General features: G+C 40.2%; 1 long non-coding RNA gene across 7 annotated transcripts in view; it reads left to right on the plus strand.

Annotated features, from left to right (window-relative positions):
- LOC142456857 (uncharacterized) overlaps positions 1–27947 on the plus strand; it is a 108112-nt gene that overhangs the window by 57201 nt on the left and 22964 nt on the right. Inside the window, exon 3 of one of the 7 annotated variants that reach the window (XR_012786107.1) lies at positions 24332–24461. The exons of the other annotated variants lie outside the window; for them this stretch is intronic. This is a non-coding gene — a long non-coding RNA (uncharacterized LOC142456857). The remainder of the gene's footprint in view (positions 1–24331; positions 24462–27947) is intronic. 7 annotated transcript variants of the gene reach the window in all.

The following is a 27947-nucleotide window of genomic DNA, read 5'->3' on the forward strand; positions in this document are numbered from 1 at the left end:
TGAGAGGATTTTTTGTTCATTTTGTTAGTCTCTGCTCTCCAGAGAGCTCTTATATTGCATTGACTCAAATTATTTTATGCTCACTCTTGGACCAATCATAAGGGTAAAGGGTGAAAATGCGGATAGCTTTAAACTAATTGGAGACGCATTTAGATCTGTAGATGGGGAGTCTTTCCATCTAATCACATAGTAAGGCCCCCTCACAAATAAACCAGTATGCAATCCCTGATGAGAGAGGAACATATATACTAAGAGAGAAAAGCAAACTCTCCACAAAAATTAAGTACATGCTAGAATATCTCACCAAACAAGATTTACCTTGTCAGGGCGTCATCTTGCTTGGATGCACAACCACTGCTCATGATACAGCGGTCAAAAATCCAAATGTCATATTGCATTGGGCACAGCAGCTGCACAAGTTCTCCGTAGAGTGTTGAAGAACAAGGATGTTACTCCGAGGACTACAGTGGGCCTGACCCAAGCCGTGGTATTTTCAATTGCCTCACATACATGTAACGCTGGCCATCGAATAAGAGCCACCAATGAAGAACGGATGCATTGAGTTACGGTGTTAGGAAAGAGTCTTGAAAGTACCACGGACTGTCAAAAGAACAAACCGTTCTGTCCTGGAAGTAGTGATTCCACAGTGCTTCTTAAAAGTGAGGGTGGTAAGACTTCATCTCACATCCTTTGGACATGTTGTCAGGAAAGATCTGTCTCTAGAAGGGTTAGAGTAGTAGGGCAGCAATGAGATGGTTCGACATGATGGCTGCAGCAATGAACTCAAATACAACAACTATTGTAAAAATGGCGCAGGATTAGGTGGTGTTTCATTCTATTGTGCATAGGGTTGCTACGTTTCAGAACCAACTTGGGTACCTGACAACAATAACAACATACATATAAATATAAAGGCTTAAGAAAAATTATTTTATTGTACTAATTATTCTATGTTTTTCTCTATAATTAACATACAAGATTTGTGAGCTACTTAAAATATTCTATGCACACATTTTCCCTTTATTATAATTTTTATCCTCAAAATTAATAGCTACATTATAGGCTTATACAGCTTTACAAAATTGTATGCCATGAATTTTGTTTAAACATCCCCTTGTGACCTTAACTCAGTAGCGTTGGTATTCTTCAAGAGACTTCTTCAAGGAATGAACATCTTTAAGAAAAATGAAACCCAGAACCTGTAGCACAAGAGGAAGTAGATTATGGTGAGGGTCATAAACCAGAAGAGCCTAACTTCCTTTCCATGGGTGTTGCCAACACAATGTTTTATTTCACTCTCATCTCCCAGTTTCCATAGTTGCACATATTTAATCAAGCCATGTTGGATAGCTAAATATATATTGGAAAAAATAAAATAAAAAGCTTATTTTATATAATAGATTCTCTACTATGAATCACACAGCTAGGAGTCTCTGGTGGTGTGTCACTACTAACCGAAAGATTAGAAGTTGGAGGTTATTTAGAGACACCTCAAGGAAAAGGACTGGTGAGCTAATTCCAAAACAACTTTGCTGCTGAGAACCCTGTTGAGTATGTCAAAGAGCTCTGGTGGCTTAATGGTTATGAGTTGGGCTATGATTCAAAAGGTTTGAGGTTTGAAAACATCAACCTCCTTGAGGGGGAAACACTAGGTTTTGTACTCCCATAAACAGTTAGAGTCTCAGAAACCTACAGGGATCAATGTTATACTGTCTTGTAGGGTCATGATGAGTCAGCAGTGATTTGATGATAGTTAATTTTGTTTATTGAACTGTTCTGCTTTGACATATATTCAATGGCACATGGTTTGGTTGTATTATTTAACACAAACTATGTTCTCTCAGGGAGAAAGATGGGGCTTTCTGCTCACACAAATAGTTACAGCCTCAGAGACTCACAGGGCAGTTCTGCCCTGTCCGATAGAGGGCCACTAGGAGTGAGTGTTGACTTGATGGCAGTATATTCTGTAAGATATGTAGATTGGAGCTCACATAAGTGAAACTGTCCAGAAAGGAAAGGGCTTCTCTTTACTTCCGGTCTGCCCACGGTTTTTCCACACTTGCTTCCCATCTTTAGCATTAATGCAAGCAGTCTCACAGGGTAGCTGCCAAGCTCTCAGTTGTAAGAACAACTTCTGCTTAGGCCCCAAATATTCAACAACAGTATTTATTTTATTTCAATTGGCTTCTCTTTGGGGGTAATAAATAACATATAAAATTAAGGTTTCTGTTCTAAAAAATTCACCATTTCCAAAGGGAATACCCAGAAAATACTGGAATTCATGTTACAACAGTAAAGAAGAAATGCGCAACTACTCTCCATTCATCTTTTGGCTCACAGTTGGAAGCTCTCTTTCACCACTGCTTTCTCGACTCATAATTAACCTCTTCCACAAGATTTCTTTTTAGGCTCCCTCCCCAAAGCTCTAGAATTATTTTTGTATATTTGCCATGTCTCTCATGTAAGGCATTTCACAATATAGCAGAATTATTCTCCACTGGGAAAAGAGTAGGGATACTCTCTAAGAAGCATAAATTAACAATCACAAATAATATAAATACCTTGAATGTAGAAATACCAGTTATGTCATTGTTTTAGGACTACTAGCACAGATTTAATATAGGATCTACTAGCAAGAGTTAAAATAGGGAGACTTCTTGAAGGAAGTGACTTTTAAAAATTTAATATTAGCTGGAAAAGCCATGACTAGCAGAGATGATGGAAAAAGGCATTGTAGTTGGGGAAAATTGGGGAAAATTTATCTCGATGTTGATGATAAATGACGGTGCTGATAGACTTCCTATGACCATAGGACAGATGAGTAAGAAAGTTTAATTCTGGGAATTTCTGTTTTCTATCCCAGGGATTACTTCTTTGGCCATTATCACTTTAGTGGATAAAGGTACTTGCTAAAAATAGGCTACTAATGTTTTCCTTAGAATTACAGCACATGTCAGAAGAGACTAATGACCCAATGCTGTACTGTTTTCTTTTCATTTCATTTGGCCTCAAACAAATAAACCCGATAAATATTATGGGAGTCCCATATGCTCATTAAGGGCTAGAGTCAGTGGCTGTGTTTGTTTTACTGGGTAATAGATGATGAAACCATGGGGATGAGTGGAGGAACCTGGGACGGTTTTCGTGTTTTCCCATCTTAACACTGGAGACTTGCTCATTGTTTTCTCACTGGCTTGCATTAGAAATAGAGCAGCTTACTAAAATACTTTTTCATTTTGACGGGGCTTGAAGCAGTGTATATTCACATCTGATGTAGCTCAGTGATATATGAAAGATGTTCAAAAGTTGATCTTGAACATAGCATTGGAAGTTAAATAGGCAGTGGCTAAACAGATCACATGAAAATATCACAGCAGGCACAATATTCTTTGTTAAACAACAAAAACAAAGCCCACCTCCTGTCAGTCAGTACTGCGGGGATTGCATGTTACTATAGGGCTGGAAGCTCTGCTACCACTATTCCAAAGCCAACAGAGATTTTAGACTAAAACAAGCTAGGAAGAAAGACGTGGTGATCTATTTCAAAAATTAACCAATGGAAATTTTTTAGGTTATACTAGAACATTGGCTGATATATTTACTTTAGATAAGTCATCAAGAGGACTAAATCTGTAGGGTGCAGCATTCTTGATTACTTGAAGGATCCATGAGGGCAAGGAAGACCCATAAAGGAAGGCATCGGCATAGCAACCACAATGGTGGTCTTAAACATTGCACTTATTTTGAAGATGATGTATGTCTAGGGTCAGCATGGGTTGTAGTCAACATCACAATTTAACAACAACAATTTTAAATAACTCTTTAGCTCCCATAATCAAGGATTTTGTTAGTAATCATTTTATGAAGTAGAGGGCACAATTAGATCCATGCTATGAAAACTCAATGATCTGACTGTGGTTTTTTGAGTATGTAAAATTTATGAAGTCAAGTTATATGGTATGGCTTACTGTCTTTTAAAAAATATTTTATGCCAATAAGAAAAAATAAGGAGCCCTGGAAATACTATAGGAGAAGTGTTGGGCTGGTAACAGTAATGTTGGTAGTTCAACCCTATTAATCACTCATGCCTGTCTTCTCCGCAAAGATTTTGCCTTTTTCACAATTGGAAGTTCAACACTGAGTGGAAAACTTGACCCCAAGAAAGTGCTCTATTAATATCCATTTACAGTGCAATTGAAGAAATGAATCACAAACTTCCCCGATGAGGGAGTAGACCATCCAGAATATATGTCTTTTAATATGCTGTTTCACGTTGCAGTTCCAGACAGGCATTCCAAATTGAAGCCAAGCTAGTGATTCTACGAAAGTGTCTGAGTAGTTAGTTAGCCTGTAGTTAAGCCACATATGTTCAAGAGACTATCCGGGTTGATTATCTGACTACCACCCCTCACTGTATCCACATAAAAATAATGACCACACAGACTTTCCTCTCTGAGGATGTTCCTTGAGTCTCTGATAAAAATGTACTTATGTAGAAGAGCAAATGGGTGATTAGCATGTCACCAAGCAGACGTCAGGAATTATGTGTTTGGCAGACATTTCCATGAGGATATTGACCTGAATTTAGTTTCCAAACAGATTTCAGGGGCAGGAGAAGTATGATCTTTCAGGAAAAGCTGCCTAAGACCAAAAAAAAAAAAAAAAGCACTATACTTAATAATGTTAATGGTTCTACCAACATCATCAAATCTGCTCTGTACCTTATATACTCAGTATCATTTTAAAATAGAGATATAGTACAGGGACATAAAATGACAGAAGCTTAGAGATAATTTTGCCAATATCCTTTATTCTTAATATGTGTAAATAGTAGCTAAGAAGAAAGGCCCATTTGCCTAATCTACTTGCTTTTTAAAACATGAAAGCCTGAGGTGGACATACTATGAGAGGATATAAGAAAACATTCTTGGAGAAAGTGCAGTGTGAGTGTCCCATGAGGTGTTTCAATATGGACTTCCAGGAAGATGGCAATGGAGTGACACATACCAGAGGGACTCCACAGTATTCAGCCCAGGAGAGTTACTTACAGGGAAATTTAACACTGCTGGAACACAGGAGGAGCATCATAAAGATAAGTAGGCACAGACCCACGGGGTGATGAGGGGCTGGGCACTTTTGGCTTACCTCAGTGGAGGCCAGCTGGTGCTTGACCACCACTATTCTGCCGGAGTGGGGACAGTTTGGAGCCCATGGGAAGGCTTGGTCTTATCACATCCATGGTTTGCCACTGCCTGCCTGGGGACGGGACTGGACTCATGCAGCTCCACGGGCAGGGATTGGGGTTCAGCTACATTGATGCTTTTGTTTCCATATCTCTGTCTCCCCACGGTCTTGGAGGGATGCACGGAGGCTTTTTTTCAACACAGCCATAGCTTGCCACCTCCACCTCAGGACAGGGATTAAACCCTTGCAGCTCTACAGCAGGGATCGGGACACAACTACATTGTTGCTTTTGTTTCTTTCTCTTCACTATATCCCCGCACAGGCTAGTGGGCTTACTTTTAAATTTTATTTTCTCCTCTTTGTCTCTTTCCTGTTCTCTCACATTCCACTGCAGACCTCCAGACCACTCCCCTTAGCCTAGAGCATTTACACCTGCACAACACCCAGATAGGTGAGCTCCACCCTGTGTAGATAGCCCAAGACTGGGGAAAGCCCTGCTGACCTCCACCAGGGGATACTCTGCCCAACTTCTTACCAGGAAATTCCTGCCTGTGTGCCTGGGGCCCTAAGGCAGCTCGGCCAACACTCATCAACATTTCAAGCTGCTGCAGGAACCTCTGACCAACCACTGTAACACCAAAACAGGCAACCCACCAGCCTTTGGGGGCACTCCCCTGAGAGGGAAGCTAAAGGAGGATAAAGTGGTAGGTTAATTCCATAGTGAAACTAGCTGTAGGCAGTTCAAAGAAGCATTCCTACAAATCTCCCAGAGAGAGCTAGTGCTCTTCTATGGTCTTATCCGATGTGTATAATAGTCCTGCAGATTTCTGTTTGTTGATCTTTTATCCTGCCACTCTGCCAAACTCCTTTATTGCTTCTAGTACTCCCCTTGTGGAACTTTTGGGATTTTCCATATATAAAATCATATCATCTGCAAATAACTATAGTTTCACTTCTTCCTTCCCCAGACAAATACGTTTGATGTTTCTTCTTTGCCTTATGCTGTTACCTAAAACCTCCAGCACTATATTAAATAAGAGAGGGGACAAGGGACATCCTTGTCTAGACCCTTTTTTCAGTGAGATTGTGTTAGTCTTTTCTTCATTGACTACCACATTGGCCAGCAAACGATCCTTGAACTAACTACAAGCTTTTCTCTTGTGAACTGTTTTGTTTTGTTGTCAGTGGTTTGTTTTTGTTATTTTGTTGTCTGGTTGTATACTGTTGCTTTGTTTTCCTCTGTCTTGTTTTCCTGCATGTTAGTGTCTCCACAGGTCTGTCTGAATAGGACAGGCTGGATGAACTATATGGAGGAAAAATAACGGGACCAACAGTTCCGGGGGGAATTAGGGTGGGGGGGTAGGGGGTTAAGGAAGTGGTGTTAACAAACACAGGGACAAGGGTACAACATGGGACCCAAAATGGTAGAGAGGGGGGAGTGGCAGGCCTGGTGGGGAATGATCAAGGGTAAGGTTGCGTAGAGAAGAGGTATATCAGTAGCCCAGGTGGTGACGGAGCATGGTAATATGGCAGGAGGAAAGTCGAGGGAGATGGAGGAAAGAGCTAGGAGTCAAAGAGCATTTATGGAGGTCTAGACAAAGACATGTACATGCAAATATATATAGGAGGATGGGGAAATAGATCTATGTGTCCATATTTATAGGTTAAGTATTAAGGTGGCGGAAGGACATTGGGCCTCTACTCAAACACTCCCTCAATGCATGAATATTTTCTTTTACTAAATTGGAACTCTATGATGCTCACTCTCCTGACACAACTGCTGGAACCAAAGTGGGTGAACAAGTAAATGTGGTGAAGAAAGCTGATGGTGCCCGGCTATCAAAAGAGATAGTGTCTGGGGTCTTAAAGGTTTGAAGATAAACAAGCAGCCATCTAGCTCAGAAGCAACAAAGCCCACGTGAAAAAACACACCAGCCTGTGTGATCGCGTGGTCCCGAAGGGATCAGTTATCAGGCATCAAAGAACAAAAAATCATATCATTGGCTGCACACTTCCATGATAGGATCGCTGAAGACAAATGGGTGGATAAGCAAATGTGGTGAAGAAAGCTGATGGTGCCCGTCTATCGAAAGAGATAGTGTCTGGGGTCTTAAAGGCTTGAAGGTGAACAAGCGGCCATCTAGCTCAGAAGCAAAAAAGTCCACAAGTAAGAAGCACACCAGCCAGTGCAATCACGATGTGCCAAAGGGACCAGGTATAAGGCATCATGCAAAAAAAAAGATATATATATGTGTGTGTGTGTGTGTATATATATATATATATATATATATATATATATATATATATATATATATATACCATATTGAATGAAGGGGGAAGTGCAGAGTGGAGACCCAAGGCCCAAGTGTAGGCCACTGGAGATCCCCTCATAGAAGGGTTTAGGAGAGGAGATGGGTCAGTCAGGGTGAGGGGTAGTACCAATGAAGAACACAGCTTTCCCCCAGATCCTAGATGCTTCCTCCCCCCAACCACCATGATCCGAATTCTACCTTGCAGGACTGCATAGGGCAGAGGTTGTCACTGGTGCATATGGGGGCTGGAGGCACAGGGAATCCAGGGTAGATGATACCTTCAGGACCAAGGGTTTGAGGGGCGATGCTGGGAGAGTGGAGGGTGAGTGGGTTGGAAAGGGGGAACTGATTATAAGGATCCACATGTAACCTCCACCCTGGGAGATGGACGGCAGAGAAGGGGGGTAATGGAGACTCCGGATAGGGCAAGATATGACAAAATAACAATGTATAAATTACCAAGGGCACATGAGGGAGGGGGAAGTGGAGAGGGAGGGGAAAAAAAGAGGACTTGATGCAAAGGGCTTAAGTGGAGAGCAAATGCTTTGAGAATGATTGGGGCAGGGAATGTGCGGATGTGCTTTATACAATTGATGTATGTATATGTACGGATTGTGATAAGAGTTGTATGAGCCCCTAATAACATGTTTTAAAAAAATACAGACAGTTCAAGAAACAAGAAAAAAAAAACACATACTACTATGTTGTTTGGAAAGTTGTGTGAGTAGTAGAGATTCCACATAAGGAGTATCTATTACTGTGCCTAATAAAAATAAGTCATCAATGAATGATGAAATCAATAATATATTATTATTATTATTTTACAGTGGAAAATTAGAAATATGAATCATGGTCGGGATGAATTTTCATCATTAGCAGTTATACAGCATCCAATTTTTCTTAATCTTTGGGAAAAACCTCAAAAGAATGTCCACTTTCAACCATGGAGAACCAGAGGAAGATTCCTGGAAGCCAGAAAGGGGTCACTCAACCTGAACTGGACCAATCAGAACTTCCGCTTCCAGTTTAGCCTCCAGAAGTGACTCTAGGCTGTTCTGACCAGGCTCCTGCCCTGAGTGCTTGCAGCCAGCAGACCCAGCTGCAAGCACTCACTTGGTTTCTATATGCATTCTGGCTCTGCTTTTTCTGAAAGTCCTCTGATGTCTTTCCAGGAAATCTACCACCATCCCCTCCACAGACTACTCCTACCCCCATCCCACCCCTTTCCTTTTTTCCTTGGGTTAAACAAAATTGATTTCTGTTATTTCTGACTGGTAAGATACTTATTATAGATATAGTTCTAATGGAGGCAGTACAATCCTTTCCAGTTCCCTCATTGTTCTTCCGCTGCTAACGTACTTTGCAGTGTTACTTCCTCCGTTACAACCATGGCTCCATTTTCTACGGTCAGAGAGCAAGAGCAGACCCATAGAGATGGGGAACCGTGTCTAAACCACAAAGTTTACTTAACTGCACACGATCAGCCAATTATACCCGAAACTTTAGACTGAGAGGAATGACCGTCTCCTCTGAGTTTAAGGGTCTAAACCTTAAAGGGAGAGCAGAAGAGCAGGAGAGCTATTTACAAACAAAATGGCCATCGAATGCAGGTAGGCATATGTGCTAAGTAGCTAGTGATTTTCCAGTGTTTTTAAGTTGGAGGGAAATATATGATAGATGTGTTGGCTCCTAAAACAGCTCCTTAAATCACCAAGAAAGGGGGGGGGAACGCAAAGGTAATACAATACAATACAGTATAAGTCAGTAGGGAGGCCTGAGGCCTGTCTGTTAGAGTTGAGGGCTGCAAAGTGGATGGTGTGTGCAGTAGCAGTCAACAAGGGGAGGGGAGGCCTTGGGCCACAAACATCAGCCGAAGCAGAAAACTTCCCCGAGCCCCACCCTAAGGGAATATGTTGCACAACTTGAGGAACATAGGCAGGATAACATTCTGACCGAAACTCAAAGGGAGCAAACCCATTAAAATAGAGTGATCGCTAGACACTTCATAAAAGCCAAGGGAGAGAAATGATGACTCGGTGGCCTGTTCTGAAAGTCCCTCGGGCAGTGGTTCTCAACATGGGCGGTTAATCAAAACCGCGTGAGGCTCTTCCCCTGGAGCGCTCATTCAATGGGCTGTGTTAAAAAGGGTTCAAGAGTCTGTATCTCTAACGAGTTCTGAGTTTGTGTTTGTAAAGCAGGTAACAGTATTCACTGCCTTGGCGAAGAATCAAGTAAGGCTTTTCCATTTCAGTATGGGTGCAATGTCAGGTCCTAGCTTCCCAGGATAATACGCTGGGACTAGCATTATAAATAAGTAGGAGCGACTTAAATTTGTTTATCAAAGTGTTCATTTTCAAGGTGGATTTTTTGTTGTTAGTTCTTTCTGAAATGTCCATGGGGCTGATCACTGTCTATCAACTCAGTGGCCATTTGGTCAATACCTTTAAGTTTTTTTTTTTCACTTTTCTTTCCTTCGCAGCTTTACTTAGGTATAACTGGCAGACAATAATAAACAACATATATTTAAAGTGTGTAATTTGAAAACTTGTGTCATTGAATACAGGAAGAAAACATCACTATGTTCAAGCAAATGAATGACCTTACCCGTAGGGAAGGCACCAGAAGACTTTAGCCCGGAGAATGCCATGCCTTGGTGGGGGGGGGGGGTGGTCTATGATGATCACGTTGGCAGGTGCCTCCTCGTTACCTTTCACCCACAGGGCAGAGTCAGACTGTGTTCCACACAGTCTTTCCAACAGATGGTTTTTTGTAGGTAGAATGCCAGGTCTTTCTTCCAAGGAACTTTTCTGTGGACTCAAATCTCTAAGCTTTTGCTCATCAGCCAAGAATATTAACTCCATTAACTGTTACCTCTCTCCGGAGACTTCAAATCAGTAATAAAGACGATAGCTATCCTGTCTCCAGTCCTTATTGGGGTCTGGCATTGCCAAGTGCTTTATGTGTATAATTTTTTTAGTTTGAAAACAAACTTGATGAGATTAGTTTTATTTTAGTTCAGTTTTACAGACGAAGAACCTGACAGTGAGAGTCAGTATCTTGGACATCCACATCACAGCAGGCAATAGTTGACCCCCGAAGTCTGATGCTAGGACATTTCCCTTGACCAGCAACATAATTCTTCTTTTCTCACAAGACCTTTTGAGAACAAGAATCTATGTGCTGTCACAGCATCTTCCCATATCCACCCACGAGTGAGAAAATTGTAACCTGACTGAAGGTTCCAGGGACTGAGATTTATTCTTCCTTCTGAAACGGCTCTGAGGGAGGAGATGGAGCTTTCCCCGGCTCCTTCCTCATGGAATTGTGTAGACAGACACGAAGGGCAGAAGCAAGTGAAACGCTCATTTCTACTTGACTATCACATCACCAACACCTGTGTGGAAATAAAGTTTGACCAGATGCAGCTTGGCCCCTGGGGTTTTATGCTCAGCTGCACGGTCTCCAGGACAAGGACACACGCTGCCCCGGCTCATCAGCCCAGAGTCTGGCTACATCGTTGTTGCCACTGACCTATATGGTCTAATAAGAACCGAATGGTTGGAGAAACATGTCAATTCTTGTTGAATATCTTCCTAAAGATGGAGCATTGAGAAACTGCATTTCAGTCCTTAGATGAACAAAAATGACATGTCAACTTCACAAGCAGTTTTGTGCCAGGTTTATATCTTGGTAGAGTTAACGTGCAGGTATGGAGTAGAGTTGAAACCACATTTCTCTTAGACCAGTAGGAAAAGGGGTACCATGGATGTTGGCTTGTGGAAATCCTGGTATTTGTTAATGAGGAAATTCTAGAGGAGAAGTTGAGTCAAGAAGATATTTACAGTTTTTTGAGTTCAGTACTTTTTGGTGGACCAAACAGAAGGATATTATGGGCAAGGTTCTGTGAATCTGTTTTGACCCCAACCACAGTCAGGGAAGTTTATTAAGGAACAAATAATGCCACCCTATAGTAACTAGAAGTGCCAGCCAACGTGATCATCATAGAGCCCCCTCCAAGGCATGGCATTCTCTGGGCTAAAGTCTTCTGGTGCCTTCCTTTCAGGTAAATTCATTCATCTACTTGAACATATTGATGTTTTCTTCCTGTATTCAATGACACAAGTTTTCAAATTACACACTTTAAATATATGTCATTAATTATTGTCTAAGTAAAGCTGCGAGGGAAAGAAAAGTTAAAAAAAAATTTAAAGAGGTATTGACCAAATGGTCAGGGAGTTGATGGATAGTGATCAGCCCCATGGACATTTCAAAAAGTCATCCTCTCCGTTGGTGGCTCCATTCTACCTCACAGATCTTTTCTTAGGTCCCGGGTGACATGGTAATTTTAATTCCTTGCATTCATCAGATGTGTTGTTCTGTTTTTGTTTGCTTGCTTCCTGGCTGTTGAATGGTCTTTGTGCATGTACAAGTCTGCTCTCACCACAAATGTCACTGCTCTCTGACCACTGCATTCCCAGGCTCATTCTTGCTCAGAATGCTTGTCTTCCTGGGTGCTCACACTGTATAACACACCGTTCATGTGACTCGACCTGTTCCCCACCCAGACTGTGGGCTCTGTATGCCTGGGAATAGCATCTGTCATTGTGTCCCGTCACGGAGTCCCTAGCCCCTTCCCCAGGCTTGAAGCTTGGGTTGTTCAATAAGCTTGTGCTGAATGAATGATAGTCCCTACATTTCAGTTATCTCACCCCGGATTCTAAGGAGCACAGAAGAATGAACCCTGCCTGATTTCTCTTGAGAGAAATGTAGTTCAGGCACTGAGAAACATTCCCTCAGCCTTGGCCACGTTTAGATTGAGGCTCAAGTTCTTTTTAGTCACCACATCAGAAACCCCTTGAGTTTATTAACAGGAACTTGTGAACTCCTGCTGTGTCTTTGTGTGGATTACAGAAACTCCCTGTTGTCGGCAGACTAATTAGAGAGTCCATCTGTAGACAGAGATCAGGGCATATAATGGGCCTGTGAGACAGACCAGTTTTTCATTCCTAACTTGCCTTCTCTCTGCCTCGCACATGAATGTATGCTGCTGACCTGGCTGTTGGTGACACTTCTATCAGGGACAAAGAGAAAAATGAACTCAAGGGGCCAAATTGTGGGTACCTCAAACCACAATATCCACAGGACAATAGACAGAGGTAGCTCTAGAAATTCTTAGCCAGGAGCAGGGATGAGTTGGAACTAGAAGAGGTCTACACAAGTCGGTATGAACAGGTAATACTGACGTAGTCTGACGCTCATTCATCGGGGCAGGTGTGGGAATATGAAAAGAACTAAGGCAAAAAAGACCTTTTCCCATTTCCTTAGACTCTCACTAGTTCTAGAAGGTGTTTATTAAAAATAATACATCTATTGGACATGGTAGCTTTATTTCTAATCAATTGTTCCCTTAATAAATGTGAGGCTATCCATCTTCCCATTACTGCTGTAAAATTTATCATCAAAGAATGCCTTGTTAAATCCCATATTTATGTCTTTATATATTATATAAATATAAATGAACACAAACACACATATATATAGTTTTATATTTATTTTGTCCAAGTCCTACAGGCAGATCTGGATAAAAGGAAATCGCATATGAAAGTTGTTTTAGGATGCCATAAGACAAAGGCATTGAGTAATCTGCCCCAAGGTGGAAAAGAAAACAACTAAGAAAATGAAGGATTGCAAACGACACTGTACTCTTTAGAGTAGTCAGAACAGTGTCCTGTCCCTTTAACCTTGTATTAAGTACCACTCTGGAGGACAGGTCAGCTACTCCCTTGAAGAAGTGGTTTATTGCATTTGCTGCTACTACTGAGATTCCAACTTGTTCCCCTGTCTCTTACCCACAGTAGTAGCCAGAGTATGGGCCAGAGTCTGAAGATGCTGCGGAAACTTACTCCTGGCTCTCTATCTGTGGCTGCATGTCTATGAGGACTCTCCCTCACCCTCACTCATGCCGGCACCACCGAAGGTGAAAACATTGTTGGCCAATCTGCTTTGTGAGAGAGATCAGCTGAAAGCTTTCTGGTCAGGGAACTGAAGGGAAGGGCGGGGGGGGGGGTCTTTACTTGAGCTGAAATTGGTCATTCAGAGTTCACTCTGAAATCTGATGCTTTATTGATATTTTAAGCACCAAGAAGAAGAGGAGGCATGTGGGACCATTACCTCATGGAAAGTACAAGGACCCAGTGACTACTTCATTAGACAGAATGTTAGAGACTTTAATATGAAGTTCATCTGAATGTTGCTTTAACCTTCTGAGGTCTGCATGGCCATCAATAAACATAAGGAAATCAGCCTTTGCTTTCTCAATGCACACGGCAAATGAGGCATCGAACGAAGTACCAGCGGATAAACCTACACAGCTACTCACGAAGAGAACATGGCTCATAAAAGGCGATGAGGGCCTAGAAAATAGAAAGCTTGGATTGTAGAAAAGAAGATCATTCGTGAAAATACTGAGAGCCTAGGTTCACGAGATCAAATTCAGTGGTGTGAAACATATCAGCGACTAAAAAAGGTAGTCATGCTTGTCACTGTCCTAAGATAAAAATCATATCACTTTACATTACTGAAGACAACTGGGAATCAAAGTTCCATGCAATCTTTGGTGGGTATATACCCTAAAGAAGTAAGAGGCATAACACAAGCAGATGCACGAACATCTGTCATGGTCATCACAATAGCAAGAAGACCACAATCCCATCAGTAGACAGGAAAGAAACTTTGGTACATACACACAGTAGAATACTATGCATCATGACAACACAATGATGAATCCATAAAGCAACTCACAACAAGATCAGAACTGGAGAACATTATACTGAACACAGTTAGTCAGTCACAAAAAGACAATTATATGACACCACTATTATAAGGACCAATCCCAAGACAAAGTGGCTCTCAGGTCATGTACTCATTCAATATGGCCTCCCAGGCAATGGGGTGGTATGCCTCTCTAACATTTGAAACTTATTTGACACTCCCTTATTTGGACATCATAAAGGGAGGCCTCACCTCAGGTGGGGACAGTTTATCATGGTGGGGGTGGGGAGGACAGTGGGAAAGGATGGAATAATCCATGCCATGTGACAGTGCCCTATGGTCACTCTTATTAAGAGGACACTTAGAACACCATGGAGGAGATTCCTGACTAAGAGGAAGAGGGGTGGATCTGTCTATAAGAAGATGATCTCACCTCTGTTGTGGGGTGGGAGGCAGGGATTGGCTTGCCCTTGGGGAGAAGGCTCAACATTGCTTTTATGGACTCCCCAGGGAGATAATCCACTCCACACTGTGTGAATTTTCATGAGTTCTTGACCAAGTTGTTTGCTTGTTTGTTTGTTTTTAATGGCCTGGTGCCCTAGGCTAGCTACTATGGGCTACCTGGACTTTAGATTTTGTCTTCTTGAGGTCTATTGCAACCTGTAGAGGCCACACCAGAAGGATCTGAGTTGGGAAAGCCAGTAAGTGAGCCAGACTTTACTTTAAACATATTTATAGCAGTCTAAAGACACGGATACACAACTCTGGATTTAAAGCTCTAGTGCCCTCGTCAGAGAAGAAGACTGCCATCCTAAGGTCATGGATTTTGAAGTCATTAAACTTTGGTTCAATCCTCTGCATTTTGAGTGGGCCCAACAACTTAAGACTACCATATATTTGCCACTTTCAGGTGTTATGAGCTTTTAAGTCATTTCTCAGTTCTACACATACAGTTTTGCTTTAGATTAATGAATGAGTGTTATTGAACTTTGTGCCCTAACACTCATTGTTTTCTTAAATAGAATTAAGTCACTTAAGTTTTCTTATATGCATAAGTAAATATCCCATGTATTCTAGTCTAAATAGCTTTCCCATATATGAATATTCCCCTTATCTCCACAATATTTTAAATCCTATATCATTGGTTAGTTTGATACTATTATTAGAATTACCAAAGGCCCTATGGAATTTACTTATATTAAAATGCTGACAATTCTGTCACTAAAGTGGAATACCTTATATCTGTGAATGGATCCTGAGCTCCAATTTAAACATACGCCCTAACCTCAGAATAGCCAGTTTTTATAGTTCAACTCTGTTGGATACTTATAGTCATGAAGGGACCACTTTAGATATGGGTGCTATAGACAAGTGGTGAAGAAGGCAAAGGGTGCCCAGCTATCAGAAAGAAATGTGACTCCATCCAGCATCTCAAAAGTTTGTCTTTAAACAAGTAATAATTTCAGTGAGCCAATGCCAGAAAAATCGCACCAGCTGTGTAATCCAAGGATTTTATATAGTAAAACCCAAGACCAGATAAGGGAATTGTATTAAGGTTTAAATTTGGGGTACCTGGTTTGTAGAAGGTTGTCCACAAAGATGTTAAAATTATGCCATCTTAAATTTTTACAGGGCTTCAGATGTTAGATGCGCCTATGCCATCATCTCAATCCATAGGTATTTCTATTTTTGCTTTATAGATATAATGACAGAGGTCTAAGAAATGTTTGCCCAAACCTTAGCTTTACCTAGAGTCATGATTCAGGACCAACTCTCTCTGGATGCCAAATTCAGAGCTCTGTGCTCTAAGATCATTACATACAATATCCTGCAGTTATTGAAGGAAATGGGAGATGACTTCTGGGAAGAATTCACTCTGTTATTCCCATCTATACCTACAATGGTATGAAAATCTTCTTCAAGACCCTATATCTAACAATGATCCTCCTCGTATCAGAATGCTCACCAATACAATTGGGTGGGCTCTGCCATCGGCCAATAATCAGGATTGATTCACATAGGATATTTGATGCTGGGTTGGCCTATCAGAGCGGGACAAAAAGACGCTACACCTGGCATCCTTAGAACTTATTAAAAGACCATGCTGTGGACATGATGTATGCACTGTCTTCTTGTTGAAGGCCTGAAAAGCTATACTTATATATACCTTACAAATATTCTTTAAGGACCCCCCACTGGCATTGTGGGCTAAGTTCTGGGCTTCTAACCGCAGTGGTTCAAGCCTACTAGCCATTAAAGAAGAAAGAAGAGTCTGTCTACTCCTGTAAATAGTTATTGTGTCATCAATCCAAGGATATTGTTTTACTTTGTCTTATAGAGTTATCATGAGTTATTATGAGACAGAATATGTTCTATGGCAATGAAATAAATTGCTTTTTTTTAAGTCTTTTTTGAAAATTTTGGGGAAAATTGTCCTCCTCTTAAAATAGTGTGGAAAATATTAGAGGTTGGCTCATTACATAGTCATTTTTAATCGAGTTCTTGCCTTTCTCTTGCTCTTGAACCTTCAGTGGCGGTGCCAGGAAGTTCTGAACAAGGCAATGTAGGTAGAACTCACTGGGGTTGATTATGGGTTCCAAGAAAAACCAAAAAACAAGGGCTTGCCCTTCCCATTTCTTTCTGACTGGAAAACAGATGTTCTGCCTGGAGGGGCAGAAACCATTTACAAAATATTGAAGAAAAGAGGCTACAGCTAAAGAATCTTTGAATCAGGGCTATAGCCTGGACAAGCAACCTCTGGGTTTCTTAACACACAGAGAAAAAAATACAACATTTTGTTTAAGCCTTTGCGAATGGGGTATTCTTTAATCGGTAGCCAGAAGCAACGACTACTTTTGCTTAAAACAAACAGTGTCTGGTTGCCCTTGTTGTGGTTGTTGGTAGGTGCTTTTGCAATGGTTTCAAGAGCAACAGGATGAGACAAGGCCCTGTCCGGTGCCGTCCTCAACATTGTTCTTATGTTTGAGCTAATGGATGCTGCCACTGCCTCAATCCATTGTTGAAGCTCTTACTCTATTTTTCTTGCCTTCCACTTTACCAAGCATGATGCACTTCCCCAGGGACTGACCTCTCCTAACAACATGTCTCAAGTACGTGAGGCAAAATCTCGCCATCTTTTCCTCTAAGGAGCATGCTGACTTTATATCTTCCAAGATAGATTTTTCCTTTAGGCAAACCATATTACTTTCAATATTCTTCACCAGAATTATATTTCAAAATCAATTGTTTCGTTTTCTTTATTCTATGTCCAAATTTACCATGTGTATGAGGCCATTAAAAAAAACCAACTATGGCTTGGGTCATGCGCCCCTTAGAACTCAAAGTAACAACCTTGCTCTTCAACACTTTAAAGAGGTCTTGTGCAACAGATTTACCAAATGCAACGTGTCCTTTGATCTGCTTCCACGTGCACTGATTGTGGATCCAAGCTAGACAAAATCCTTGGCAACACCAATCTTTTCTCCAATAAGTATGATATCATCATCTATTGGTCCAATTGTGAAGATTTTAGACTTTTTTACATTGAGTCGTCATCTGCACTGAAGACTGCAATCTTTGATTTTCACCAGAAAGTGCTTCAAGTCCTTCCCACTTGCAGCAAGCAAGGTCATCTGCATATCTCAGATTGTTACTAAGCCTCCCTCCCATCCTAATGCTGCATACTTCTTCAAATAGTCCAGGTGCACTGATTATTTACTCAACACAGAAATGGAATAAGTATGGTAAAAGGATGCCACACTGATGCACACCTTTTCTGATTTTAGACCATGCAATATTACTTTGTTCTGTTTGCACAACTGCCTCATGTTTGATCCACTTACAGGAGGTTCCCTATGAGGGCAATGTAGTGCTCTGTCATTAACATGCTTCTCAAGGCTACCCATAGTTTATGATGGTGCACACAGTCAAATGCCTTGGCAGATTAAATAAAACAAAGCAAACATCTTTCGGGTATTTTCTGCTTTCAGCCAAGATTCTTCTGATATCAGCAGTGGTCTCCTTTGTTCCATGTCCTCTGCTGAATTCAGCCTGAACCTCTGGCAGCTCCTTGTCAATGAAACTGTGGTGGAATGATCTTCATAAAAAAATTACTTGCCTGTGATTTTGATATTATGTTATAGTTTGAACACTCTGTTGGGTCACTTTTCTTTGTAATGGGTTCAAATATGGATCTTTTCCCGTCCATTGGAAACCAGGTATCTTCCAAATGTCCATGCATAGATAATGCTTCCAGGGCTACATCAACTTGTGGAAACATTTCAGTTTGTATTCCATCAATTACCGGAATATTCTTTTTGTCTGAGGCTCTCAGTGCAGTTTGGTCTTCTTCCTTCGGTCCATTGGTTCCTATTCACACGCTACCTCTTCAAGTGGTAAATGTTGAGTGATTCAGTGGATGTGCGCATTCTTCTCATCTTCTTTGGAGTTTCCTGCTTCCTTCAATATTTTGTCCATAGAATTTTCCAATGTTGGACTCAAGACTTGAATTTTTTCTTGAGTTCTTTCGGTGTAAGATGTCATGAGCACGTTCTTCCTTTTTTGGTATTCTAACTCTAGGTCTTTGACATTTCATCACACTTCATTTTGTCTGTGAGCTGCCCAGTGAAATTTCCTGTTTTACATTTTGGTTTTATCATTTCTTCCCTGCACCTTTGCTACTCTATGAATAAGAGCAAGTTTCAGAATCTCTTCTGACACCCATACACTTGGATATTGTCCTCTTTTTTAAATAATGGTTTTATTGACATATCTTGAACAATCTGATACATCCACTCACATGCAGCTCTCTTGTTCAGTCCCATAGAGCAGTTTATACCATCATCAACACTATCAGCTCTGCCTCCCCACGCCTCCTCTTCCTGTACCCTCAGCGAACTGCTACTTCTGTTACAGTTTCTGAACTTATCTATCTTGACTGTCCGGTACCGAAGACACTTAAATACACAAAGAAACATATGCAAATCTATCGTGATTGATGAGATAAAACAAATAAAAGCCTTCATAGTAAGGGGAGGAAATATTAAAAGAACTAGAGGCTATTCATGTGCTTCATCAGTGCCATACCACACACTGGATTTATCATCCACCCTGTGTGGCCCTTCTGAGAGGGATTGTCAATTTACCTTGCAGGTGAGTTTAGGATCTCCATTGCATCCATGCCTCTTCACATCGAGTTGGCTGCATGTTTTTGAACTTCTGATACCTCTTCCCTTTGACACCTCATGATCACATGGGCTGATGTGCTTCTTCCATGTCTTCCCTGCTGGATTGCCACTTGTTTAATTACACTATTTTAATACCATAGGCACTATATCTTTTGATAGCCTACCACCATCAACTTTCTTTACTACATTTGCTTATGTACTGTTTTTGTCTTTAGCTATCATGTCAGGAAGGTGAGTACCATACCAAATACTAGAACAAATGGTTCTTGTACTGAGAAAAGATTCAAGTAGAGACTCCAAACCATCTACTACCTTATTACATATGCATATATTTTTGTTTACTGTCTTTATAGTCTCTTCATGTATGATTTCTTGATGCCATCCCACAGCTCATCAGGTGTTCTATCATTAGTGTTCAATGAATCAAATCTGTTATTGAGATGTTCTTGAATACAGATGGGATAGACTCATGGAGTCTCACTCCCTGGGTGGAAAAGAACAAGTGGAACTCTAGACGTAATATAATACACTGTCTATGATCTATCCATGTGTCTCACCCACCAATAGAAAACAAGGAATATTTCAGGTGATGCTCTAATTAAAATCAGGATCAGTTATTGCATTCTCTTAAAGAAGTGGAAGCAAAAAAGAAGGGAATATTTCGGAGTCAAAGTACAAGTCTTTGGTAAAAGTGGAGTTTTCCAATCCAAACAGCTGGGTTCAACCACTACAGGGACATATGCCCCATGATCTTATTAGATGGGAGGCTTTGGGTCAGAGTCAAATCTTTCCTACCTAATTAGCAATCTGGTTATTCAGTCTTTATTTTCATGATGGCAGCTACTACTCAGGGGTTTTTGCCAAGTGTTCTTATATACTAAAGGCAACACCCCTGGAAGAGAGAGGCACTGAAACATTCAACATCAACATTTAGATAGGCAGAAGCCAAGAGCCCCCAGGGAAGGATAGTACAAAAGTCAGAACTACATATTTCCACATCTGTTTTCAATGAGACATGTCAAATGATTTTATTATTTGACTAAAGCAATCCAATTTTTCCCCCCAAAATACCTTGAAATATCATTAAAATTCACCTACACACACACACACACACACACACACCACCTGTCCAGAGTGATAGATAAAATGAGAAAACAGATGCCTAACCACATAAATAAGAAGAGACACAACCTGCTGCTGCAGGAAAAGGCAATATTGTTGCTTATTGTACCATTCCTATTTCCACTAAACTGGAGATGAGCAGTCTATATTCAACTTGACACCAATCAGTAAATGACTCTACTACAATGCCCTTCACATTAATACAAACGGCACATATCCCTGGGGTGGGGCGAGGGCATGCAGAGACCACTAGTATGGGGTAGTCAATGAGCAGAGCAATTTCTGGACTAGTAAGCTAAAGGACTCAACAGGCTTAAGAAAAATCCGCCTGTAGGAGCAAATTTTAGAGAGTGACTTAGAGTCTAAGTACATGCACCAGTGAAACCTCTGTCAGTAGTTTCATTCTTTTACATTTGTCCTAAATCTATCTAAGCAAGTATACACAAGGATTCTTAGCTATGGGGCATAAACCTTAAAGGGGTCTCATGGGTCTCTGCACATCTTGAGGGGTCTACAAAGACGACATAGAGTCACTATTCTTCACCCAGGTCAAACATCAAATTTATGCTCAAAGAAAGCCATCTTGAAGGATGAAGAAATTTCTCCTGGGAGAAAGAACAGTCTACCTACAACTTACAGAAAAGAGATGGATTTCCCGAGCTCAGTATTCCTAAGCTCCACTACAAACCTACATGGAGAAAAATGACTCTGGCCTTAACTAAAGATTCAGAGGGTTTGTCTGGTCTTAGAAGGACCTCCAGATGGAAAGTCATCAGTTTGCCTAGGGGAAAGCCTTGTGGCTTAGAGAGTGGATCATGAGTGGGGCAAGATGGAGAAGAAGGGTCGAGGTTATAATAAAACAATGGCGTGGTTAGTTTTGACGCAGGTCACACAAAGGAGGGTTAAAAAGTGGGGACAATCTTCTACTGACCCAAATGCTTACATCTATTTAGACAGGCAGCACAACTTACCCTCATAATCATAACATGTATACAATTACATACTTTCAGAGCAGGTTATAAAAATGTCTAAGTTAATCTAAACATTCTTTGAGTCTGGAGCTGGTAATTAGAACGAGCACTAATGCCCTGTCTTCAGACATTTCTGGTTAAAGAGAAATCTTGTTGGTTGTCTAGGAAACGAGTCTAAAATTCAAGGTTTTTCTTTTTTTTTTTTCAAGGTTTTTCTTGAACTTTGTTTCTGTACCCAAATCATGAAAGGAATGGTTAAGGCCATTTAACATAAATCTATTTCTTTTAACCATCCCCTCTCTATGGTGTATTCCTTCCACATACTAGTTTGATTTCAGAGAAAACATTTCCTTCATCTTTCAAGGCTTCTAACAATTAACATACCCAGCTACCAGGAGCTGTTTGAATCTTGTTGATAAGCCAGTCAAGCACCAGCTTAATTTACCAAGATCTTGGTCTAATCCTATCATTCAGTTTTGATTTTTAAAAAAGGTTTTTCATTTTTCTTCATTATATCACTAGATGAACATCATCCACCCGAGTCCAGGACATAACATTTGGTGGGAATTGGTCAAGGGAAATGAGTGTACATGCTAATGTTTATACTATGTGTTATGTTGTAATAAAAGCCTTTGTCTCTGAATAAAAAAACAACAGCATATTTTTGCCTGTATCTGTAAAAGGCTGACATGAAGCATGTAAATCAAGTAATAGAAAATCCCAGACCTGATACTTATCAAAGTGTTATTTAGAAGACACAACGAACCCCAAGTACCTTCCAAGGAAAAATTAATTATGGTACATAGAGTATGTTGCAGACATTTAGAATTACTTCAGGATGTACATTTATTGATGTGAAAATAATACAATGACATTTTTGAGTGGAGAAAAAGGAGGTAATAAATAAATGTGTATAGATTTTCTGTTTATATAAATATAGAGATATTTCATAGTTCTCTTTATGTATGTATACTACATTTCTAATTATTTCATATTAAATAATTTCCTGGGACTCTTTCTACATTATGGGCTTATGAATCAACTTTCTTTTAATGCTTCTTTTTCTCTCGTGTTTATGGTGTCATTTTCCCTGTGCTGTTATTGTTGTTAAATGCCATGGAGTTGCCTCTGGCTCAAATAAGCAACATATGCACACTACAACAGAATGAAACATTGCCCATACTGCCAACCTCATAGTTGTCACATTTAAGCATATGCTCAATACATCTCTTTGAGGGACTTATTCTGTTTCATTGACCCTCTATTTTATTAAGCATACCCAGATAGCATTATGCACCTCTCCAGGCAGTCATGTTTCCTGATAGCATGCCCAAGTACAAGATGAAGTATCACCATGCTCCCTTCTAAAGAGCATTCTGGATGTACTTTCCCCCAAGACAACTGTGCTTGTTCTTCTGGAAGTTCACGATCCTTTCGAGAATCTTTTCCAACACCATAATTCAAATGCATCAATATCTTCCTTATTTATTGTCAAACTTTCATATGCATATAAGATGATTGAAAATACCATGGTTTGGGTCAGACACATCTTAACCTTTAATGTGATATGTTTGCTATTTTACATTTTTAAAAAGACCTTGTGAATTGGTTTGCCCAATGAAAAATATAATTTGGATTTGGGGGTGATTTTTCCATGGATATTAACTGTGAATCCAAGTAAAATTAAATTCTTGGCATCAATGTTTTCTCCATTTATCAATGGATCCAGTTGTGTGGATCTTTGGTTTCTTTACAGAGTTGTAATCCATACTAAGACTACAAAGTAATCTTTGATTTACATCAATAAATGCTTCAAGTTCACTTTGGTTTTAGCAAGCAATGTTGTGTCAACTGCATATCACAGATCCTTAATGATCTTTTTCAAATCTTGAAACTATACTCTTCTTCTTATAGATCTATAAGATCTATAAGAAGATCTTAAGATCTATAAGATCATCTTCTCAGAATAATTTGCTCAGTATACAGATCAAACATGTAAGGCAAAGGGTCTAATGCAGAAAGACATTTTCCTAATGACTACCTCTTTTTATACATATAGTTTTCACATGAGAATAATTAAGTGCTATGCAATTACCAATCTTCGCAATGTTAGCCATACTTTGTTAGGGTCCTGTAAAAGTCAAATGATGTGAGGCTGGCAACTAACTTCCTCCAACCTCACAAGGGAGGAAGTGGAATCATATTCAGATAAGTATTGCCCAGGGTTCATTCCTGTGAGGCTAAGGTCAGAAATGTACCCCCTTCCAGTTTTCCTATCCATTCTGAAACCAACTGTTCCTCCCACGGCACTCTTCATTTCCGCCGGGTTTGCTAATTCATTGCAATTGCTGCACAGAACTCACAGACAAAACCCACAGTTATGGGGTTTGTTAAGGATGTTAATTTGATGTATGTACAGACTGTGATAAGAGCCTTATGAGCCCCAATAAAAAGATTTTAAAAAAAGGATGTTAATAGTTTACAAATGCTTAGGATACAATGGGCCAGACAAACCAACTTCTTCTCAGCAATGCCCATAGGCAGGCCTCTCTCTGGTCTTTGGCTGTTTCGCCATAAAGCCTCTGCCATACTTAGTTTGCTACGTAGTCCTTTTAGGGCTACCAATAAATGCCCAAAGGGCATACCACTCTAACATAAGACTGAGCCTAAGGGTGATCAGCAAACCTAACTCCCCCAATTAAATGCTTGAGGCACCCTATTCCAGTCAGCCTCCTGCCCCAAAGCACTCAGCTGTCCTTGCTCCACTGCTCTTTCTCAACTCTAGCTCCCGGTTCGGCAGTTGCTGCTCCTCTATCGCTCCAGCTACCAAAGCTGTCACTTGGATCAAGGATGTCCAGGGTGCAGGAAGATTGAAGTCCAAGAGACACTCCATTCCTAGCTCTTCTTATTTGCTGGTGAGATCCTCCCTACCCCCTTCCTGCTTCATAGATGGTCCATTATAATCTGAGCAGAATGGCAGCCACTCACAATGGGATCATATAATCCTAGTATCTGCCCACCTTCTCTTACCTAGACACATCAGATAAAGGTCATTTGGTGGATGTACCAAAGGTTATGGCTTGAAGAGCCATATTTAATAATTCACTGCCTTGTAGATCCACATAGTTGAATACATGTCCATAATCAATAAAGTATATTTCTGTTTTCACCCAAGATCCATCTGGTGTCAACAATTATATCCAGAGTTCTATATCCTCTTATGAATATTACTTGAATTTTGTGTGTTATTGCTGAAATAATTTTTAATTATCTTCAGTAAAATTCTATATTCGTAGGATATTAATAATGTTGTTGTTAGGTGGTATTGAATTGGCTCTAACAAAAACACTATCTGGTACTATGCTACCCTCACAATCATTTGTTATGTTTGAGTTCTTATTGCGGTCACAGTGTCACTCCAATTCCTTGATAATTTGCTTCATTTTTGCTCGTCTTCTACTTTACCAAGAATATATCTATCTTCTCTGATTATTTACTCAGAATAAAAATTTAATGCACTGGGTGACAATATACAGCCATGATATACATCTATTCTGATTTTAAACCATGCTGTCTTTGTCCTCTTGTTCTGTTCAAACAGCTGCCTCTTGGTCTACACACAGGCTCCACAAAACAATGATGTCGAATCATTATTCTTTCCAATGTTGTCTATAATTATGATCCACATGGCCAAATATTTTTGGATAGTCAATAAAACATAGGTAAACATTTTTATTCTATTTTCTGCTTTCAGCCAAAATCAACTCACTATCAGCAATTATATCTCTCATTCCATGCTGTGTTCTGAATCTGGCTTCAATTCCTGGCAGCTCCCTGTGAGTATACAGTTGGATTCCACCACCACCCTTTTTAAACAGTTTTATTGGCATATAGTTCATATAACATACAATTCAAGAGCTCTATTATGTTAAAAGAGTTGTGCAATCATCTCCACAATCAATTTCATCCTTTTTTGTACTCATTGTTATCAGTTTCCCATATACCCTCCAAGAAGTCACCGCAGTCACTGTCTCTATAGCTTTACTGCTCCTAGAGTTCATATACTGAAAAACAAGCAAAACAAAATATAAATAAGAACACCACTAAAGTAAAATGCAGAAAATCCTCAATAAAAAAGAAAGCACAAAAATATTAAACACAAAAGCAAATTTAAAATTAATCAAAGGGGAGATTACATGATAAAGTGTTAATTTTCAACCTAATTATTTTCCACTACAGTCTGCATGATAGCAAGACTATTGAAATCCCTGGTCTATGGTTGGTGAGTATTCACCAGAGGTTTAATCTGGGTGCGGTCAGAGAAAATGGATTTTGAGCTTCCCCTGTCAACCATTATTTGTTGCTATCAAGTCCATGCCAACTCAGAGTGGCCCTATAGGACAGAGTAGAACTGCACTGTGTGCTTCCAAACTATAATTGTTTATGGGAATAGAAAGCCTCTTCCCTCCCCCTCCACATGTTGTCATCCATTTCCCCCCCCCAACACACATGTTGTGAAACCGAGTGTTCACAATATAGGCTCTGATACTATCCCTTCCTTGAATATGGAATTTAAAAAAATGTTTTATTGGGACATAATCACATATCAATTTAATAATTCAATCATTACCATAATTAATTTTAGAACATTTTCTTCTATCTTTTTAAAAATTTTTTTGTTTTATTGGGGGCTCTTACAGCTCTTATCACAATCCATACATATATCCATTGTGTCAAACACATCTGTACATATGTTGTCATCATCTTTTCCAAAACATTTTATTTCTACTTGAGCCCCTAGCATCAGCTCCTCGTTTTGTTTTGCCCTCCCTCCCCCATGTACCCTTGATAATTTATAAATTATTCTCTTTATTTTCCAGTCGACACTAACTGCTGTCTCCTTTCACCCACTTTCCTGCTGTCCGTTCCCCTAGGAGGAGAACCATAGGTTGATCATTATGATTGGTTCCCCCTTACTCCTCCACCCATCCACCTTTACCCTCCTAGTATCACTGCTCCCCTTATTGGTCTAAGGGGGTTATCTGTTCTGGATTCCCTGTGTTGTGAGCTCTTATCTGTACAGATATACACATCTGGTCTAGCCAGGTTTGTAAGATAGAATTGTAGTCATGGTAGTGGGAGGTAGAGGAAGCATTAAAGAACTAGAGGAAGGTTGTGTGTTTTGTTGGTGTTATACTGCACCTTGACTGGCCCTTCTCTTCCTTGAGGCCTTTCTGACAGAGGATGTCCAATTGACTCCTGATGGTCTTCGCTCTCCCTCCCACCCCCCCGCCCATTCACATTGATATAATTTTTATTTGTTTTGGAAGGGGAGGTCTTTGATACCTGATCCCATCAACACCTCATGAACACATAGGCTGGTGTGATTCTTCCATGTGGGCTTTGTTGCTTCTCAGCTAGATGGCTGCTTATTTATCTTCAAGACTTTAAGACCCCAGATGCTATATCTTTTGATAGCTGGGCACCATCAGCTTTCTTCACCATATTTTGTTTTCAGCGATCATGTCAGGGAAGGTGAACATCACAGAGTGCTGTGTTAGTAGAACAAATTGTTCTTGCATTGAGGGAGTACTTGAGTGGAGGCCCACTGTGGATATGGAATTTTTTGCAGCAGTATAATGATAGGGAACTGCCAGAAGTTCAGGATGGATTCAAAAGAGAATTTGTAACAAGGGATATCATTGCTGATGTCAGATAGATCTTGGCTGATAACACAGAATATCCGAAAGATGTTTACTTGTGTTTATTGACTATGCAAAGGTATTCAACTTGGTGAACCACAATAAACTATGGATAAGCTTGAGAAGAACTGGAATTTCAGAACATTTCATTGTATTCACAAGGGACTTGTACATGGATCAAGAAGCAGTTCTGCAAACGGGTTTGGTTTCTAATTCGTTTCATGCTTGGTCTTGGAATGACTGCAATGTTAGGTTTTGCAAGGGAATACTGCATGGTTTAACAAGAAAGATGTGAATCAGGGTTGTATCCTTTCACCATATTTGTTCAATCTATGTGCTGAGCAAATAATCAGAGAAGTTTGGTGATTTGAAGAATGTGGAATCAGGATTGGAGGAAGGCTTATTAAAAACCTGCTATATGCAGATGACACAGCTTGCTTGCTCAAAGTGAAAAGAACTAAAGCACTTGCTGATGAAGACCAAGGATTTCAGCTTCCGTATAAACTACCACTCAGAGTAAGGATGACTACAATCCTCACAACTGCACCATTTTCAATGGTGAAAAGGTTGAAGTGGTCAAGGATTTTGTCTTACTTGAATCCATAATCAATGCTCATGGAAGGAGAAGTCAAGAGATCATTGGGTCACTTAGGTAAATCTGCTGTCAAAGGCTTATTTAGAGTATTGCAGAGCAAGAAT

Source organism: Tenrec ecaudatus, chromosome 9, assembly GCF_050624435.1.
Source record: "Tenrec ecaudatus isolate mTenEca1 chromosome 9, mTenEca1.hap1, whole genome shotgun sequence".
NCBI classification, from domain to species: Eukaryota; Metazoa; Chordata; class Mammalia; order Afrosoricida; family Tenrecidae; genus Tenrec; species Tenrec ecaudatus.